The sequence below is a fragment of the Branchiostoma lanceolatum genome, chromosome 14, assembly GCF_035083965.1.
Source record: "Branchiostoma lanceolatum isolate klBraLanc5 chromosome 14, klBraLanc5.hap2, whole genome shotgun sequence".
NCBI lineage: Eukaryota > Metazoa > Chordata > Leptocardii > Amphioxiformes > Branchiostomatidae > Branchiostoma > Branchiostoma lanceolatum.
Window position 1 is genome coordinate 17,347,016 of NC_089735.1, and position 20,272 is coordinate 17,367,287.

At 39.0% G+C, this 20,272-nt stretch overlaps 1 protein-coding gene across 4 annotated transcripts in view; it reads right to left on the reverse strand.

Annotated features, from left to right (window-relative positions):
• LOC136448117 (bifunctional heparan sulfate N-deacetylase/N-sulfotransferase 1-like) overlaps positions 1-20,272 on the reverse strand; it is a 117,893-nt gene that overhangs the window by 29,526 nt on the left and 68,095 nt on the right. For 3 of the 4 annotated variants that reach the window (XM_066447261.1, XM_066447260.1, XM_066447263.1), the window contains one exon: positions 8,351-8,413. The gene's annotated coding sequence lies outside the window, so the exon portion shown is untranslated. Of the gene's footprint in view, positions 1-3,320; positions 3,418-8,350; positions 8,414-20,272 lie in introns of those variants that run through there. The other variant, XM_066447264.1, reaches the window with a different exon arrangement.

Here is a 20,272-nt window from a genome sequence, read left to right on the forward strand (position 1 = left end):
CGTCAGCACTCGAACACACGTTGACCCTTCAAACAGACAGGACAGGCAGAAATCAAAAGCCCTGATACCTACGATGATATTGGAAAATAAAGTTGTTTTTTTTATGCCAAACTTTCTTTAAAACCTGATATCAAATTGACATAACTTTTTGTCGAATCATGAGACCAGAAACAAATTAACATTTTTGTGATGTAAATTTTCATTGATGTTTTTGATTCTTTTGCCAGTCCCTCTTATTCCAAGCATAAAACTACTGGTTCATTTGGAAGGTTTGAAGGCTGACCACAGGTATAAAGCTACCATAAGAGACAGACCTTCAATCTTCTATTCAAAAATCATGAGAATTTTCCATTCCAGACACAACTGAAATTTGGAGTCCTGGCCCATAGTATGATACACTGTTAGTCTACAAATCTCTACTACAAAAGCTAGTCCCAAGTTGCCCATCTAGGGATGACCACACTTGGAGGTTAGCTTTGAAGTTTGAGTGACAAACATGAAAGACCTACATGTACCTTGCAGGATTTTTCAATGGGAGTAATTTTAGCTACTACTGTAGCAGGGTAGACTTTTCATCATTGCAATAACCAACACAATCATAAAATAAATATCTCCCACATTTAACATTGCATGTGGATATTGAATGAGGTTTTAAATTGACATTTTTGAGCCCAAGAAGTTGTTTCCTTTAAAAAAATAGAACACTTAATTCATAAGGGTTGATACAATTATTCTGTTCTTTCAACCCTTTTTTACTCTTTTTCACATAATGTGCCAGAAGACATGTAGGACATCTAAAAAGATGCTTCAATACAGAGAACAGCATAATAAAAAAGAAAGTGGTAATCTAGAATGAAAACATGAAGAACATGTGAATTGTGATGCTTGTGAACTCGAGAATGTGCTAATATTCAAAGGTAACTTGGTATCAACATTGCCCATTGTCTATTCCAATTGGAACGCAGCATTTTTTTTACCAAGAAATATCCTCATCAGACAACCAGCACAACATAACAAAATACTGGATATTTGGAGTTTCTTTTAACACAACCAGGTAATCTCACCTGCTGACGTTTCGGTGTCTGTCAGACACCTTCTTCAGAGCTTCTGACTTGAGTACTGCTTCTCACCAAATATCCTATGTTCTACCAATCTGATGAAATTATTTTCGGAAGTAACAAAATACTATTCATACCCTGGTCTGAAGATAGGGTAAGCCTTCTAGTAGTAGCCTTCTTGTAGCAGCCATGTTAGATGACCTTTACTCTTTAACCCCTACCATTACTGACAGTTTAGCTTCAAACTGAGCAGCAGGATAATTCACCAGACCTTATGATAAGGGATGTTCTGTGGGTCTCATAGGCAACTCATAGGTTTGTTTCATGAACCATGATTCAGGTCAAGGACTATATGGAAATGATAAGAAAAACTTGTTTGAGAAATGAAACTGCAAGAAATTTTCAATCAGAACTGTCAACAGCCATTTATGACTTCAAATATGATCCTGTGACACATGGATTTTCCCGGGATGCTCTACGAATATAACGATAGAAACGACTTTGGAGCACAAATTTCCTCAGGACTCTGGCATGGAATTAAGGATACATGTTAAACCATACCATACTCACAGACCAGTGTGATTCTAATTACAATCATGGGACAAGACCCAACATGTTATTACGTACCTACATGTACTCGAGGCTGGCAGATACGTAATATTAGTAATTACGGGCACCTGCATTATGCTGCCCAGGCCTGTTACATGTACATGGAAATGACACAGAACACAGCTGCCATGCATGCATCCCATCCAGGAGCAGCACCCATGATTCTGTAGGCTTACAAATCAGTTGAAAGAGATCTAGACTAGAGAGATGGTGCACAAAGCAGCCCTGGTAGTTACCATGCTGCTGGGACTGACGCCAGGAGCAGGAAATCCGTAGTTTGGAGCCTCGCCCTGTTGGAGCACCTGCTACACCCCCACTCCACTGTGATACTTTTAACAGTCAAGTGGCTGCAGACTATCCCAAAGATCTATAATCATTGAAGAACAACTGATCTTCAAAGCTGTTCTACATTCCAAAGGCATAGCACAACTTCAACTCTGCATACCAGTGACAAGGTTTCCTGAAGGACAATGGTCAACAGTTTAGAACGGTCAAGCACTGCATCATGACTGCCACTTGACATCTGTCAGATCGCATAAATCCAGGGATCTCACGAGTACGTGACTGGGGCTGCATACCTAAATGTAACGTCAGGTGTTACAGAGGTCCTGTATCTGCACCAGAAGGATTTAACAAACTTATAGTCTTCAATGATGACAGAAACAGTAAACAAAATGTTTACTTGGAGTTTCTGCATCTCCTGCTAAGAACCTACTCTCACAAGAGGATCTCAAATTAAGCTCTCACACCGATACTGCCTTTTCATGTTTTTTCCAGAGTGAAACTTTCAATGATATTTGTGGCAGGAATTGCACTTTTTTTTAAATTTCTAATAAAGCATGACATACGTTGTACTTGAGCTTAATCTTATTAACAGTTCCATATTTTGGACCTAAAAGACCTTCACAGTATCATAGTGATATATTATTTCATTCATGTGACAATTATACATTCCAAACAAGAGTTCAGAGACCTCATATCTCCATGAAATATTCTAGTTATACAAATGACTTCCACATTTACATAATCTATGCTTGGTCATGTACACTTTTAATCAATTACACAGGTCACAATGTTTATAGTCTAATCATTTACGGCAAAATTATGGCACTTTTGCATTAATTAATATGCAAAGTTGGAATATGTGCATATATGGTATCTGTTAATCTTCCCCCTGCCATGTTACGGTCTCGGGCCGGAGTTTCTTTTATGATTTAGTATGTAGGCCGACACCCTTACGCCGATGGACTACAATCCTGAAGAGAAAAGTAGGACGGAAAATCTAATGATTTCGGCGAAAAGGGGTTTGTTTGTACTTTCGGATGTAATTTTCAGTATCGTCTGCTGTTCCTTTTTTTGGGGTAGAAACCATAGTAAGATGACAACTTTGGACCCAAAAATTATCATTTTTTTACACTTTTTTGTTGGGAGCTGCTTGAAAAAAACTAGTTTTCCTGCATGGGGTAACGGCATATATGCTGAAAAAGCATAATACTCCCTGTCATGAAAAAACCACATCAACGTTGCAGCGGACTAATACAAAAAAGGCTTGATGGCGAACCAACTGTACCGTGCCCCAAAATACTACAACACACTGGCTTTTCAAAAGATTCAAAACATTTATGCACAGCTACAAAAATGTATAACGCTCACCAAGCAATAGGGGGCAGAAATCCGGGCGACGACCATGCACCTCCGGCAGATTACCGCGCTCTGACCCTAACCCTGGTCAGATTTGAACTCCGACGTGGAACCTTACATGCATTTGAGTCCTATAATGGAAAACACTGCAAATATTGATTTTCTTCCTTAATTATGCAAATTAAGTCCCAATTTGTATAATTTAAATTTCATTGTGTACATCTCTCTCTAAGCTATGTCCATACCAAATATCATGAATTCCGTTGTTCCTTTGTTCAGTTATTCTCCTTGGAAGATTTTCACAAAAACGCCTCTGAAATTCCAGAGCAAGCAGCTACAAATGTAGGGGCCCAAACCTACACTATTGACCATGACATTTGCATAAACTATGCTTGGTCAAGTAAACCTTTAACTGATTTACACAGGTCACAATGTTAACAGGTCAACCATTTACAACTTAGAAAAATTATGGCACTTTTGCATTAATTATGCAAGTTAGGCCACGCCAATTTAATTTGTTGCTTCTTGGAATAGCTTCTCGAAAAAGGTAATTCTGTTATTGAAATTATAGTACTAGATCAAAGAAAGGGTACATTTTCATAAAATGAGCCATACAAAGCTGAAACTTGAATAATCCTTCTGTTTTAATCATGTACTCGTCCTACAATTTTACTTAAAAAATCCATTAACCAAGAAATTAAATTTGTGTGGCCCTAGAGAAAAATGTGCAATTCGTAGAAGTTTGGCCCAGCAGCGTAGCTACTCCCGACCGCTACACACATAATTTGCAGAGAAATCGGAAAATTATTATCAACATACACACCACAATTTTTAGCTTTGCATATTGTAGCCTGAATTCAATAAAGCACTATGCATATTGTAGCTGCCGTCTATCGTCGGACAGTCACACTCTTTTGTTTCTTGCAATTGTTATGCTTGCAAACAATTGATTTCGGTGCCTTTGACATACGTTTATCTCATTAAAAATTGTTTTTCAAGACAATCATGGTTGGTCATTTGTGGCCGTATTCGGCAGAAAATCTATTCAATCCTTAAATCTTTTTCCATGAAAATTCTGATTATATTGAATTTTTCCATTTTCTTTCACATCAAGGAGGTTTAATCACAGCGAGCTGGTGGCCGGGCTCCATGTTTTTGCTCATGAATATGCATGTTTACCGCTTGTTCTAAGCGCTGATTGGTTCACATCAGATAGACCAATGTTCTGATTGGTTTCTTGCAAGATTTCAATGTGACCACATGGCAGGGATTTCCCACGCAGTTCTGGTCAAAGTATCGATGAAGCAGTTTTGTAGCGACCTTCGTAACAATATTAACATTGCAAAATTAAACAAGCCTTTTCTGAAGGCAACATTCAGTAAATTTTCGTGGTATACTCTTCCCAGCCAGGCGGAATTGGACTAGGTCTGGTGGGAAATGTGGTGTAATGTTTCCATGCACGGCTGCAAATGAGTGAATTTTGCTGGCCAACTCACGGCCGACACTTTCGTGTTAGATTGCCGTATTGTTCTTACCTGGACTACCTTTCAGAAAATGATTGTTCCTGCCAAAACGCAAATACAAAGATAGCACGAACTGTTGTTTTGCCCCATAGCGTGAAATAAAATCAACTAGAACATCAATGTACAGTTATCTGCCACCAAAAAAAAGTTCTGCTGCAGTACCAAGGTCACATACCAGGGGCCCAAAATCAACCTTGACCCTTTGTCTTCCCAAAACCTACATGTACCCACATACCAAACATCATCATAATCCATCCAGGGATTCTTGAGTAATGCTGACTACAAAAATCTGGAAACACAAACGCACAGACAGACAGACACACACAGACACGCACACACAGACACAGTCAAAATTACTCCCACCTCTCAAATAAACGTACCGGTACATCTATTTTTTTTGCCTCAAAATCCGCCTGGTACTTTCTTATTTTAGACCGTGCGTTTATATTTTTTTCAGAATCAGGGCATTATGTCGATGCAGTACTCAAAATACCCATATTTTGAGCCAGAGAACCTTATTTTGCTACAATTTGTAGAAAAGAATTGGGCTGAGGAAGCTCGAGCGCTAGCTCACAGTAACACACACACACATGCTATCATCATCATAAAATACGCTAAATTTTCAATTGAAACACAGATATTGCCATCCAACCAAATAAAACAACGAGTTACCGATACTTTTTCATTCTTTTGTACCCATAGTCAACTTGTTTTGAAACGCAAAAATCAGCTCGAAAATACGGCAGCACTTGGCGAAGATACGAGTAAACAAACAGCATGGCAACAGTTTCTGTCCAAACCCTGCTAAACTGTAATTTAAAGTTTGACTCTTTCTACAAGGCATAATTATCGTACAATGCACCTTAACAGCTTTTGGTTTCTGAATGCAGCATATTTATAGTCATCTAACATGTTCTGATGGATTTCACCAGGAGTATGCAATCAGCTGGAGTCTGTCTGAGTTTGCTGCTGGCTGATTAGACATGAGGAAAAACGATGACCCTCTGTTAAACATGATTACTTCTGCCCCTACAGAATACAGATTATTCATCATACTCATCAAAGATGGGTGATAACAATGAGGGGTCACTGATCTAGTGGCCTCCCATCTGGGTTGAGGTCAGAGGATGATGAATATGCCTACATGACGTTGTACACCCATGTATAATGTATGCATACTGTGGTTTTACACTACACATTTCTATGATATTTTTGGTACCAAATAGCAAGGCACTATGATAAAAAAACAGTGCATTTAAGTCTGCATTTTTTATGCACTGCAATTTCGTGTTTTACAAATTCACTTTCAAAGTTATTATCATATCAAGAAGCTGATTATGCATATCTATATTCTGAAAAATCTGTTTCTTTTCTGATTTCCACATAAATCTACAACGCCCATGTGCGCATTGCTTTTCGCCCGTTTCAAAAAAAAGAAAAAGGAAAAAGCTCCTCCGAGGCTCCATGGAACTCCGGAACTTGTAGACTTATATTGCCGCAAAAGGCGTGACACTTGTTACGTACTACCATAAAATATGTCAGCATCAAAGTTCACAAGACAACGGGGGGCGTAATTGTGGATTGGTATGCCATTGACGTTGGCGAGGGGGATGTTACATTTGCATAGTTGTTCGGAGACCTCTTATCTTATATTTTGATCATGCAAATGACTTCCATATTTACATAATCTATGCTTGGTCATGTACACCTTTAACTAACTTACACATGTCACAATTTTCACAGTCCAATCATTTACCGCTTAGAAGAATTATGGCACTTTTGCATGACTTATGCAAATTAGGAATTTATTTGCATAATTGTTACCTGTTTATGTTCTACCTGTCATAGACTACATACATGTATCACGCTACATGTATTGCAGTCTTATGATGGAAACACCACAAATAGAATTTCCTCATTAGTTATACAAATTAAGTCCCGATTTGCATAATTTGCACTTCATAAATATACACATCTGTCTCAGCTACCTGTATCATGGAAATCCATCCTTCCTTTGTTTAGTGCTTCTCCTGTGACAAAATCACCCCTGCAGTTCCAAAGCAAGCTGATAGGGGACCCATACCTACACCACATCTTTCTTTCATCACAAGCTGGCTGCCACAAAAATTCAATGACCATAGCACGTCCGGGTCAGAAGATTTAAAAAAAAGGACGTTCTGCTGCAGTACCAAGGTCACATACCAGGGGGCCCAAAATCGACCTTTACCTTCGTCCTCCTAACACCTACCCACATACTAATATCATTGTAATCCATCCAGAGGTTCTTGAGTTATCCTGACAACAAAAATCCGGAAACACAAACACACACATACACAGACAGATACACACACATACACAGACTGACACACTCAAAACTATATCCATTTTTCATGAGATGAAAACAAATATACCAACCTCATGAAACTGTTCACAGACGTTTCAATAGCAACAAATATGTCAGATCAGTATCATAATAGCTTCTAAACCATTACATGGATCCCATTTGCACCCCATGCACACTTCTTCTTAGTAAAGCCCTCACTGTCACTGATAAATCCAGGTGATACAAAGTTTGATCAGCACAGATCGATCTACATGTTCCCTCGCACCTTCCATTTCCGCCAACATCCCGAGAAAGATGGGATCTGCCATGTACAAAAATGGGAAGCCAGGGATGACCCTTTCAATTGATGGTTGCCAATTTCGACCGGGGAAAGCAAGCAACAACTCTCTTTCAGCAGGCATCTGTCTTGATGGTAATGAACCTGTCCACACCATGGTCCATCCTGGCTCCATCTGTACCATACATGAAAGTGCTTAGCACATTATTCCCTATATAGATATCAACCTTCCATCCCTTTGGCTTATCTCCATGTGAACTTACATGTGAATCTGACCTCGATTGGCACTACTCTCTTTGGCAACACGAAACCTATGCTTTTAATACCCCCGGTATTTATTCAATTGCCAGGAAAAGACCCTTTCGCCTAGTCTGCCTTTTAAGACATCTTACTCTGAGGTCAGACACATATAAAGCACCTCCAGGTAGATACAATGCAACCAGCACACTTGTGTGGGACATGCCATTTATAGACACATAGAAAAGGGTAGAAATAACTAATTTAAAAAAGGCTTTTTTTTAAAATCTCATCATGAAGCAAAGTAGGAGAAAATACAAGTTATTGCAACATCCTGGTATCCATCCAATTCTAGCTCCAGTTCGCTGCTGATTGCTTCTCTGACAAACTGTTTGATACCCGTTAATCCAAAAAGGATTGGCATTCAAATATCCACGTAAAATACATGTATGATCAAGAGCTCGGAGTTACATTATTTCAGGCATTAGATATCTTTTAGATCAAACTTCCAAATACCTGTTCAAACCCTGTTACAATATGCTATCATAAAATGTGACTCATAGCCAATCAGGGCTCTCACATATATCTTACATATCATAACAGTTAGCAATATAGACAATAAATTTCTTTTTTTTTCATTAGAAAACTTATGTATCTTCACCTCAAAGGACACAGCTTCTGGAGATATCTTCAATGACTTTCCAAGGTCACCTTCACCCAGGCCCTGTGACAACAACAAAAAACAGATCATCAGTCATAATCAAATATAGATATAAAAAGCAAGATAAATAATCCTAATAGCAAGCCCAATAAGGTTTATAAAAGTATCACATGCACAACATTGCAATTTTTTGCAAATACCACATCATGAAAGTTTACAGTTAAAACGTCACAAGTTATCTGTAGTGACCGAAAAAGACCATGCGCCTTCCAGCCATTTTGCATACGACCCATACATTTTATATATGCCCTTGCAATGAAGGAAATTTCCCATGGCACCATAAAATCTTAATGCAAAGGAGTAGTATCTATTATAGACATTTGAGGTGATCCATAAAAGGACACTACACATTGTAAAAAGTGTGCATCTCTAGTTGGGGGCTCTGGTTTATAAATCCCTGTAATCTGTTTCCCATCAGCTCATTGCACCATTTTAAGAGCACAGTTGTATATCTCCAGGAAGCAATATTACACAAGTCCACATTCAGCAATAGATGTCATGGATATCAATGCAACAGGCAACTATTCACAGTTCAGTATCACATATACGATTTTTCTGGTAAACGTTGACATTTTCGTGGTTTCCGCGGCAACCTCTTCACTGCGAACTTCAAACCATCACAAAAATACAGTTGCTTGTTCTGTCTTCTGAATTTTCCACTTTTGTCAAAATCTGATCCAAATGGCATGGTGATCCTTTTCCCCTGTTGAATATATATTTACATAAAACTGGAATAGTAACACTTAGTTTTAAATTTCTTGATATAGGCTGTTGAGATTTTAAAAAACTACAGCAATCTAACAAATGTAAAGAGACGGAGGGAGATTCTGTAATGAACAAAATAAAAATGTCGTGATCGATATAAAGCTGCCTTTTAGTCCCCATATTGATGACATAATTCACCCCGCCAGTACAATGACAAATATCTGCTCTCTTCCTGGCTCAGTCTGCTGGAATAAATAACCAGCAGTTCCTTAATGATCTCTACAAAGACTTCATTTCTCATCTCCACTGTGAACTGCAAAGTGGGAGCTAATACTAGTAATAATAGATAGGCTGAGACTAACAGTACAACATCTATGTCACATGCCTGTTTATTCCCACTATCACAACAACACTCCCTGCCACATCAGCTGGTTCTACAGGACATGACGAATATCTAAGTTTCCACCTGCTGGCTTTGTGATGGGCCTTGTGAGCCATCCCGTAATAAGGACCCTGGTAGTGCGATGGGTTTGTAATCCTGAACATCGCTTTGCCATCAGCCCACGCTAGCTCTTCATTTCTGCCCCAAATTGAAGTAGCCCTGAAATTTGCATTAACAACCTACAAAGATGGCAGTTTAAGTGATAAGAACAAATCATGATGTTATCCCTGATGTAGTATATACCACATGCTCAATTCGGTATTTTGTGTTCGCAGATCTTAAGTTCACAATTCTGCAGTAACTGCATTTACATGTGTAACATGTGTACATGTACATGTATGATGCCTCTCTTCAATCTATTGAAGCTGGCGTATTCACCTAGTGTGTACAGTTAGTGTACTGAAGTCTCACCAAAATTTCAGCAACATCATATAATGTCTCTTGAATATCATGCATTACAGACTATTAGCTTTTTGGAAAAGCCGTTAAGATGGTATTTTGTACAGCCCAGCTGGTGAATTTATGAAGCCATTTTTATCAGATACAGACACTGAAAAGTGTAAGATATCTTGAAATTTTTTGACACAATGCCACATACATGTACATAATTTTTTCAAACCCTTGTACAAGTTGTAGTGCCTAGTGGCTCTAAGTCATAAACGAGTGTCATGTCCGCAGTCTTTTTTTGTTTTGCTATCCTTCCTTCTACACAATGAAACAATCCACTGAACTCGTCATAAAAATCTTGTCCAACAGCAAGGCACATATAAGGGAATCATCACACAGTGCGCTGGACAGGAGATTGTCTTTAATTTCCAAGCAGATGTAGCAGTCAGCTTGTTTTGAGCGAAGTTGGGGATGTTTTCAGGGTACATTGTGTGCGCTTTTACAGATCAAGACCGGTGCCCGACTTGCAAAATGGGTATCTGCTGCACTTCCTGGTTAGATTGTCTTACCATCAATGAAGTTTAGGATGATGACTGGCCGTTGAAACATCTTGAACAGATGGCCATTGATTGAGATTTTAACCTCATGACAACATTGACATGCAAGGCACTATCAAGACTTTTCTTGGCGGGAACATAAGTCCAACATCCTGCTCTCCAGTAATTACATTTTCTGCGCTGCCACATACCAAAACGACCATAAACCTTGCGGAGTATGGTTTATGGCCTTTTCTGCTAGCTGCCTTTATCAAAAGACATGCTCAAACTTTTCTTTCGGGTAGCAAGTCCGTAGGCAGCTGCAGGGGGGTTCGGAAGAACCTCTCACACACTCAGAGGTGGTCGAAAAGAATGATGAATGCATTCTCTCTGGACAGTGCTGTTATCGACACTCTTCATTTCTTAATTTGAAATCCTCAAAATGCAGGAAATGCCATTTCAGAGGGTTATGATTTGAAAATTTTCCGGGGTAGAATGCCTCAGGACCTCCTATGAATATCGTGCCTTCGGCACTCGGTTGTCCCATAATTTACAACAAAACAAATTGTAGCTAAGAGCATGGTTAGAGCAGACAGGTTCAGCTTTGTGACATCACAGTCTTCCAACCTGAGTGATCACTCTTAATATCAATGGCAAACCGTGTCAATCTGCATCTGACCCTCTTGAAGTCAAATCAATGGCAAACAAAGATCAGCAAAAATATGGATGCAATGCTCATCTGTATGTTTGATGCTATTCAGAAGTTTGACACTTTTGCTTGCGCATGGGAGAGTTGACTGAGAATGTAGGCTGACCAGTAGTATTCATTTTTCTCTTGATGCTTGGACGACTGTGTCCCAAATGTTCCAGCATCAGTAACTGTTATATGTAGAGCTGGCCATTATCATTGTTACTTTATATGTTCAAGACGATATCATTGTCACCTTCAATCTTCATAGATTACCAACTTGGCCACTTTGAAGCTTCAGAATTTAGGGTAGAGAGGCTTCCTCTCCCTCCCCCCCTCCTCCCCCCATGCAGGCCCTCTTTTAGTAGCAGGGTATATTTTCCAGGGAGGAGTTGCCAGCACTTTTCCTTTAAACGTGCCCAAGGCACCTCCTCAAATACGAGACCCTCAATTTACGTCCCTTCCGAAAAGCAGGTGCAGCCCTAACGAAAACATCCAGTGACTCAGGATCGAACTGGGCCTCCCAGTTAGCAACTAACTGGAACCAGGAGCTCAACTGTGAGGCTGCTACTAAGCATACATACATGTATCACTGCCTCACATACACCATAGACTAGCATAGAGCATACAAAATGTAAATTTCCATATATGAGCCCCATGACAGATCCAGGATGTGTAGCTTCCAGTCCTTCCACCATAAAACCTGCCCTAATTGTATTTCCTGTGCTGGAGAGGAGACGGGGGATCCTCATCCAGACAATCAACAGTCAAGTTTACGGGAGACGTTTACGGGGAGAAACGTGACGCGCATGTGGAAACTCCTGATGGCCGCCCTTAATTGGGCTGACAAGATGCGGGGATGGGATTTACAAAGTTTCCTAACAAATCCAAAGAACACTGCAGCAGTTCTTGTAGATAGATGATGTTCTAAGGTGTACAGGTAAACCAATCACGTCTCTAGAACTGATCAGAGGATGCAGGACTAATCCCAGCGGAGCTGTGCAACTCACGTTAGTCTCTTATGGAATAACAGGAGACCGATGCACTCATCAGCAGGGTACGATTTATGTCACAAAGGCACTGGAACTCCTGGAGACGCCAGCCTTACATCACGCTCTCCCATCAGGAAATACTGTGGGGACTGCTGTCACAGTCCTTGTGATAACTCAACATTGAACTTCCGACCCTCCCCATCTTCACCAACCTTCTGTACTGCTATTTTCAGTAATCATCAAACAAATCTGATATTCAAATGCAGCTATAAAGTATTAGGATTTTCTTCTACTCCAAGGCATCCATTATTTTTTGGCACATAGCCTTTAGGCAATATAATTACATTAAAACAGGCAGAGCTACTTCCACATCAGATCATAAGTACAAATCTGCTTCCCTAGTTATATATAGACATACATTTGTATCAATGTACATATTGACAGTTGCACTGAAGGAAGTTGTCTAATTAATCATGCACACTAAGTCCACATTTGCATCATATGTATCTAATCATGTTTATCTCTGCCCCTGCCTAACTGATGGAAATCCGTCTTTCCTTTCTTCAGTTATCCTCTTTGGAATATTTTGACAAAAATACCCTAAGGCTTGCAGTTCCAAAATTAAATTTTAGGAGGCCCAAACCTGCCCCACTTTGTCTTGGCGTCTAAAGCCATCTGCCACCAAAATGTCAAGACCATCACAAAAGATATATTAAAAAATTGCTATGACAGACTTTTCTAATTAATTATGCAAATGTCCTCCTATTTTGCATAATTTGTATTTCATTTTGTCCACCTTTGTCTAAAGTACCAATATACCAGAAATCATGAAAATCTGTTGAGTTATCCTCTTTGGAAAATTTTGACAAAAACTGCCTGCAATTCCTGAACTGGCTGCTAGGGGGCCCAAACTTCTGTCACTTTATTTTGAGCAAGAGAGCTATCTACCACCTTATGACATTTCATGGATGTAATCACAGCTCTTTATCCCTGTAGCTATCCAAATACTATAGCTGCTAAACTAGTAAGAGTATAACAGTAAAGATATCCCTTGTATTTTGTTACAAGGAAATTTATATGTATAATTGGTATATCAAGCATAATCCACAATTCATCACATTCAGATATATTCCACACAAAATTCCAGGCATCATGCTTGAGTGAAAATAACCTCAGTGCTCCAGTAAGTACTGGTACATCCATGGGTAGGTATACCTACATCATCATCATGTGCTGATCTATAGTTCCTCCGCTTACATGTATAAAGCTTAAAGTTTAGTCATGGGAATAGAGCTATTGCATCTAGAACCACTAGGATTAGTATAGAATGGCAGGAAGAATAAAGCAACGACCATGGAACTCCCTCTGTGATAATAAATGTACATGTATATCCCAGATAGATATTTAGATAGGTACATGCATATATATATATACATGTATGTAGTACTTAAGTAAAATAAAGAAGGTAAAATTCCAGGTAAACATTATATATTAAACAATAAACAACATTGCTTGACTGCAGTATCAGAGGCTTTAAGACATGGTTGCCATGGATTTGAAGGAATGGGAAGATAGATAATTCTATTTTCACTATAAACTATTCAGGGACAACCCTATACTATAGCCTGATATGAATCGCTTCATCTAACTAGTGACTATAATCTAAATCTTGAGGTTTTCAAGGTGACCTCTCCACGTAAGTTCATGACACTGTGAACATGCATTTCCAATATACTACTATACTATAGAATTGTTCCAACTGCAAATTCATAACACCACCAAAACCTTCACAGTATCAAATGTATGTAATGTAATCAACATATCTTACCTCAAAATGTGCAGGAAATGTAGAACAATTGATCACAGAGCACTTTATATACAGATCTACAACTACAAACCCCTAAAGTCACATGCCTTAGCACAGGTGTCCATTTAGCCTCACCTGAGCATTAAACTATCATGCAAGCCATCATTGCCTTACCTTCTAATCCCATCTCATGTGCAAAACCACAAGAAAACCTGTACCTCTGCTGTGCTCCATGTAACCATGGAAGATGCACTTTGTAAAGCAGGCTCTTCACCAGGATGCTAGCATCCAATTTCTTTGCTTCCTGTGGTAATATGTCCATTATCCAAATCAACTGCTTATGTTAGGACTGTTCCACAATATGACTGTAAGGGGTGTTTCCGTATGTAAGATATTACTTTCTACTTTCTGGTTTTTGAATCTACGTCATTTCTTCTTCATCTATCGATTCCCTTCCCATCAGTTTCTTGATGTAATTCAAATGCAAACAAAATCCTTTCTGAACCACACGGCATGGCAACCTTTCAGAAATGACAAGAGTTCCAAGACCTCACAACTCAATGAAATATTCTGAGTTCCTCTTATGTCTTATTGAATTATACTTCATCAAATATGGAAACAGGCAGCACCTTTCTTTCTTTATCCATGGCAGCCACCAGCAAATCATTTTCCATAAATCAAGCAAGTTGTAGCTTCACTCTCAGCCTGGTGACATTACCACTATCCATTACTGGTCGTAATTGTCAGGAAATGGGTCCTTGATCCTTCTAGTGCCCATACCCTCATTGCCCTCATACAGAAGCATTACATCGGCACATATACATGTAAATGACTGCACTCTCTCAGGAAGCTCTTCTCAGAGAGCAACTAGAGTTCCAGACCTCATACCTTCGCCAAATGATTTTAACCTGTATGACTGATGTATTAGGAGTGTTTCTCATCAATAATAAATCATACCAGTTGATTGTCTTAAAACATAACATGTCCAAAGTATCAGCTTAACAAATCATGAGCTTAACAAAGAAGGTTATGCTAATATTTAATATCAATTATGCTACAGAGGCCCTTATTAAGATAATTTGATTCAACGATGTTCACATTCACATAACTTCCCGATGCCACAAAAAAAGTATTAAATGTATGAAATTGCTGTCATTTGCCAGTGTTATCATGGAACAAAGCGGATTTCTTAAGTTGCCTCATTAATTATGCAAATTGGAATCTGATTTGCATAATTATTGTCCAATCATACTAAGCATCACACAAGCTATCCACATACCAAAAATGATGACCATCCATCGAGGCCATCTTGTTAAAGTCTTTTCTCATTAATTATGCAAATGAGGTATTCATTTGCATAGTTCATATCAATTAATACTTCTCTCTTCCTGAGTTACATATGTCACATGTTTCAGAGTCCTATCATGGAATTTGGCGGATGTATAAACTTTCCTCATTAATTATGCAAATTAGATACTGATTTGCATAAGTAGTGAGTAATCGTGGACATCATCACTCAAGCTATCTACCTACCAAAAATCATTACCATCCATCAAGCCCTTCTTGAGTTATTCCCTTTCAAAGTCAGACGCAAAACCTGCTCCTGCAGTTCCAAAAAAGCCACTAGGGGGCCCAAACCCACACCGCTTACTCTCTGCCCAAAGATCCATCTACCATTCAAAAATAAGTTCCATAGCATGTCCGGAACACGGGATATCAAAACAGGAAGTTTATGCTGGAAGTGTTTGGACTTAAATTCCCACACAAGAAGAGAACCAAAACGACACGTTATTTTCATTGGTAAATATTGCTAAAGTAAACCAGTCAGTTTCTTGCATCGGTAGGATGATTTTCACAAAGTAAAACATATTTACTCCAAAACTTAATTTTGTGATTTAATGTACATTTGTGACAAGTTGTGGGTACAATAATATTGCGCAGCACCCGCTTAGGTCCGCTGTAACTGTATGTACAATCTATGGTGTCGAAACCCTTGTCAAATTTGCCGTCTTGCTGGGCATTATTAGTATTAGATAGTACTAACAGTATATGTAAAAATGACAATCTGACAGTGTGGCATGGGTTGGGTTTCTCCCGTGATACAAACTATGACCCCAAGTACCCGGATGTATGACCTCAGACCCCTGAAACAAGCTGCTTGCATGTCAGTTTGCATTCACACTGCACGATTCTGGCGAAAAGGATCAGAAACAATCCGCCTGAACTACCTTCCGAAGGTGGATTGCAAAGGATCCGGATCAGGGGGAATCCAAGGAAATCTAAGCAGCTTGGGAGCGTTCACACTTCAAAAATTGATCCGGATCGGGGCATCGGAACTGGATCAGGACGATCTATCTGGATATATTTTTTTAGTGTGAACAGGGTCAAAAATGTTCCTGACTTTCCCTCCTGATATTTCAAAATGGAACCACCCTTCAATAAGATTATTTTCTTTATTCTAGAAATGGAAAGCTACTAATTCTTTTGTATAAATAAATAAATAAACCAACTGATTTTCACGTTGATGAAGGTTAGGCATCCAGGTAATAAGACACGCCAAAAATAGTTACTCAAGCAACTGGATAAATTTTGGAAACTGAGTTTTGACTGTTTCAAAATTTTATCCAGTTTCTTGAGTAATTATTTTGGCAATTCATTGTCACCACATAATACTGCAACGTTGGTTAACATAAATTCGCAGGGTAATTAAATTCGCCATTTTTAGAAACGGGGTATTTTAGGGATATGTGCTAGATGCAAAATCAGTTATAACACCAGCAATGCAAACCGGATAGACTAACGTATTCAGAACACTGGCTGAAAAGCTTTGATAACCATGCATTAGAAGTTGGCGACGTCAAAAACTCTCCGTCCCTTATTGACAGAGTCTGGGGGCTTCGTGGGAGAATCACACTACGCGGTTGTTCGCTGGTTTATAAGACAAATGTCACATCCGCTTCCTGCTCAACACAATTATTTACAAGACAACTTATTACAATCTCTTTTTCTAACCTGCAACTGGATTCTAAGTGTGATCAATCATCCTCTTTGTTGCTACAACCTATGGCATGTGTATTTTCCCGCCACCATATTATTACCCAGAATCCTGTTGTCAAGCAGACTACAAAGGTTTGTGAGGAACACCTTTTGGTCTAAATGTTGCGCGTGATAGTGGACTGAGGACGATATTTTCCTCAAAGTTTGCTCCTAACACAACAAGGAACACATGGACATAGTACTGTAGTATTACCATTGCTACGGCATCCAGCTAACTTTCCATGAATAATGTACACGTTGCCATGACGGTGGATGTCTACTTTGAGTGACGCTCTATCGACTCAACAAACGGGTTGTTACCGAAGGCCTGGTGTGTGCGGTACGACCGTTTTGTCGTGTATTTATTTTTCTTTGGTCACGTTTATATGACATTGGCACTCTCTTCAAGTCAAGATGGGCACAGCAGCTGCTGTATAAAAGCTTATTACTAATATTAGCGGCATATATTAATGACGAATCTTTTCTCCCGGAATAATGTTCGCACCTGTCCAAGAGCACTGTGATTCTGCGTGCTGCGGACGGTAGTTTTAAGTCGAAATATTATGGTGTCAGCACAACTAGAGAGAAAATCTAACATATATAGCATCAGTGCAAAGGTAATACATGATACTGACAAAATAACAGAAAAAGGATGGTATATTGTTCTGCCAGATTGATTTCAATCAACCATTATCGGAAAAATGGCGATTTTATGTTAACCAACATTACATACATCATTTTCATACAACTTGTGAACGTTTTCTTGAAAATCTAAAGCATTGTTGGCACCCCTAGACACTTCTAAAGTCTAAAGATGTCAAAATGCCCTTCTGGTGTCAAACACTGCAGTCAATGAAAAATGCCCTACAAAATTTCACTAGTTTCATATAAACATTGTTGAGTTACCAAGTCACCTAGTTTAGAGTAAGGGCCTGATACTGAGTAGTAGCAGTACTTTTAACAGTGCTCAGATTTCGGTGAAACCATTTCTACATCCCTCTACAGCAGCTTTGGGCTGCTTCCAAGTTTCCCATTTGGATAATGCCTGATAAAGGTCAAGTGCAGCACAGCCCTTTGGTCTATTTGCACACTTGAGCGTAAGTTTGGCAATGTTGATCCCAGTAAGCTGAGTAGAATGCCAACTTTACTGTAGCAAACTCCCAGAACGATTGTGGTAATGTACCTGACCTTTCAAACCGCATTTCAGGACAAAAAAAAGGGTTTGGTCGATTTGACCTCTGCTTAGCTTCTGTATCATATCTACATTACTGACTGATAACAATACCCACTGTTTAACAAGTGATATAACATTTTAGATTAAATGTTTACACAAATTGATTTAACTTTAAGAATTTGGGAAGGCAAAGGTGAAGGTCGATTATGGACCTCCTGGTGACCTTCTTTGGTGCTGCAGTGGAACTCCTGGTATTGCAATAGGAGGGGAATAAACATCATACATAAAACCACTGCGAATATCTATCACAATCTACAGTATTTTTAAAGTAGGGTGAAGCAGTCATCCTCAATTGAGATAAAGCATGATGCTTTTTCCAGTAGATAGTGGTAGTGGAATGTGGCTTTGCTACAGCTCACAATTTTTGGACAAGCACACCGAGTCAACTCTTATCGTTAAGTGTGTTGGGTTTACTATCAGGTAATTAACTATGGGGAATACTGGAGACAACATTCATGTAACCAAAGATCTCGAAATGCAATTTAAATGATGAAAAACACAAGCACTATCAGCGGACAGTGTTGACAACCTCTAGCATTATCTGTTACTGAAAAGATGTTCTAACAATTCTTATATGTCTCCAACCTCAGACCCCAGGCGAGGCAGACAGGGGGAACCCTCTGATAACCACGTCCCTCGGGGTCTCATTAGACAGGAGGAGGTATGGAGAAGAGGATACCCATCATTCCCCAGGTTTAGTTTGACAGGTACTGTAAATGTTGAAATTTTTGTTGTGGTTTAATGTTTGCAGTTTTTGTGGCAATATCTTCCCCGTTAACTTAAAACAACCGTGCAAAAGGCTTGTCTTCTGCCTAGGCGCCTGCCTATCCCCTTGTATCAAGTTAATCAACTGTGAACCTAAAAAAATGAACACTCAGTTTCCTCCCTACCAGGAAATTAAATCACTGCAAACTGAAACTTTACAGTAACTCCCAGTAGTTGAAGAAAATAATTACAGACAGAAGCAATTCTGTCAGTTTCATGACTTTCTGCATAACTAATGATGGTGCATCCGAAAATAATTTCATCAGGTTGGTAGAATATAGGATATGGGAGATTCTTAATACACAACCAGGTATTCTCACCTACATCGGCTATTTATAGCGGTGAGAAGCAGTACTCCAGTCAGAAGCTCTGAAGAAGGTGTCTGACAGACACCGAAACGTTAGCAGGTGAGAATACCTGGTTGTGTATTAAGAATCTCCCATATCCAATGATGGTGCATGTTATCATATCATATTTGATACACCATTAATAATGCTAATCTTTTAGGCGAGGTTGGTGAATATTTAGGTAAGCCCAAACCCACCTGTTTAAACAATTAGGCATTCCTTCGTGACTTTAACCATCCAGGAACTATTACCATCAATCTATAAGTGACAGGTGGTATTTATAGCAATTTTTGCACAACATGTTCCCATGTAACTTGATCTGATAGTTTCCATTGTTAATTCATCTGGTACGTTATACATAGAACTGGAATGTCATAGCTATCCTATTTTGGGATATAGATGATGGAAAAACTATTTTCATAGCAATGAGATTGACTTTCACATCCAGTTGTTTAATTTCAAAGTTACCATATACATTGTATATAGGAACGCAACACCACAATGATTACTTCACAGCAAGAAATGATATGATAGGACTGTCACCAGGGACCTGTCCCTCTGTCTCAGGACAGAAACTTGCTTGTTGGGACTGACAAAAATTTCAACTTGTCCATCCAAAAAATCTGAACTTCCTGACATGTAATTGATGAAAATGTATTTTTGTAAAACGAAAATCAACAACATGGGCTCCCTAATAATAAGTGGAAAAAAATTCAAAGCTGGAGAAATTCCTGATATGACAATCTGAATCATGTTATTGATATGATTATATTGATATGTTATTGTTATTTACTGTCACTAGATAACTTTGAGCTAAGATCGGCAATAAGCAAAATCAGAATTAGCGCCCACCCTCTTGAAATTGAGAAAGGGCGGTACAAAAAGTTACCTGTGGGGGAAAGATTATGTAACTACTGTATGTC